Genomic DNA, 2,041 nt, shown 5'->3' on the forward strand with positions numbered 1-2,041 from the left:
GGGTTTAATGAGGCTGTGTGTGTGTTCTGTGTGGGATTATTGAGGCTGTGTGTGTGTTGTGCGGGATTAATGAGGCTGTTTGTGTGTGTGTGTTTTGTGTGGGATTAATGAGGCTGTGTATATGCGTGTGTGTTTTGTGTGGGATAAATGAGGTGCTATATAATTAATGAATATATATATTATTAGTGTTTACGTGATTTTCTTTGTAACGCAATTAGTTTGATTTTTGCTGAACGAGTTTTAATTGATGAACATAATTCTTGTATTGTCGCAGGGCAGAGCAGAGTCGCTCTCATCGCCTGAGCTAACTGCTGTCTCCTTCCTGGTCTCCTTACCTGTAACATTTAAACTATTAATGCTGTTGTCAGTCCTTCTCATTTGCCTGCAGATCAAAACAAGCGTAATATTTGTTTGCGATGGAACAAACCTACGAATGATACGAATGCTCCCTGCACAATCCTTGTCAGGAAGCCACTTAATTATCATGCCAGGAAACCAAATGACTGGTAAGAATCTATGTCTTACATTAGCAGATAACCGTACAATAATTTCTCACAAACCTCGATCGTGTCAATTCGGACTATATATCTTTACAATGGATGACAGATGCTGCTGCATTTATGAACTACTTTTTGAAGTTTGTAATGAAAATATTGCTGCTGCAGTGCCTGTATAGATCAATATACTGTTCCGAATCCGTGAGCTGGTCGAACTATAGGAGTTAGGAACGTGTTGAATCTCATGCGGGAACTTTACCACCCTTCATTGGATATCGCTTATTTCGATTTAACTACAATAAAAACCCAAGATTATGCTTTGCAGCGACGATTCAAATATTGTAGAAGTATTTCAACTTTTAGATGCAAACTCAATAAATTTGCCAGCATTTTCATTATAGAGAACGATGTAATGAATACGAGACAGCATGTGATGTTTTTAATATACTTAAATAAATCGTGTTGCCTTCAGAGATTACGAAAAAGTAATGAAATTAGCATGACTGCATTATCGCTGGACACTTGGGCGTTCAGAAGGCAAAGGATAGAGTAAGGGAGCATTTTTCGGGTGTGGTTTGAATGTAGTCGTTCTACTAAGTTACCATTGATTAAAGTGTCTCTAGTAGAAAGTTTAAGGTTGGGGAAATGGTTTTGTCATCGCTTCCTACTAGCGCCAAGAATATTGGCAGAACGTTTTAGGGGCTTTCAAAGTAGCGAGACGGATCATGGGATCAATAAGGTTGATAATGTCATTAGAGTCAACGATTCTGAATGAACATATCATGTGAACAAGTTGAAGGTATTCAGGGAACGAAGAGAATGACTTACAACCTGTACTCCTGCATGTTCCTTCCGTAGCGCTGAGGATCGAGGTGCCTAGTGATTTTAAGAGCGGGAAAGATTTAAATGGTCTGTTCTTCATTCTATTTCTTAAGGTGTTGAAGGATAACGGAAACTGTTTCAAGGATGTGCCAGAGAGATTTGATTTTATTTATTATAAAATTCTTATTCCTGAGCCTGTAAAACTGCCAGAAGTGTTGATGCTGAGATCAAGAAAAGGAATGACATATATCATATACCATATACTATATACCATATATGATATACCATATGTCATATATCATATACCAAATATCATATACCATATACAATATACCATATACCATATACTATATATCATATACCATATAGCATATACTATATAGGGTAACATGGGGCAGCGAGCCCACTGCGGGTCACGGGCCCATAACGGGTTTCTCGCTAAGTATGGCAGATATTGGTCCGTGTTCTCTACCGCCGGTCGACGTTTCACTGGGATGAAGTGTACGGATTTACGTTTGCTAAGTGTTTGCGTTATTAAGTTCTTTGCGAATAACTGTTTTAGTCCAGATAAAAATTTTTTTGCCGCTAAATAAAGTTTTTTTCCATTACTACAGATGAAAATTTTGAAATTACTTTGAATTATTTTTTCAAAGTAATATTTATAGGGATAATTTTGAGACCAAGTTTAGACTATTAGCTTTTAAAATAAAATGTTGACACGA

Source organism: Hyalella azteca, unplaced genomic scaffold, assembly GCF_000764305.2.
Source record: "Hyalella azteca isolate HAZT.00-mixed unplaced genomic scaffold, Hazt_2.0.2 contig4890, whole genome shotgun sequence".
NCBI lineage: Eukaryota > Metazoa > Arthropoda > Malacostraca > Amphipoda > Hyalellidae > Hyalella > Hyalella azteca.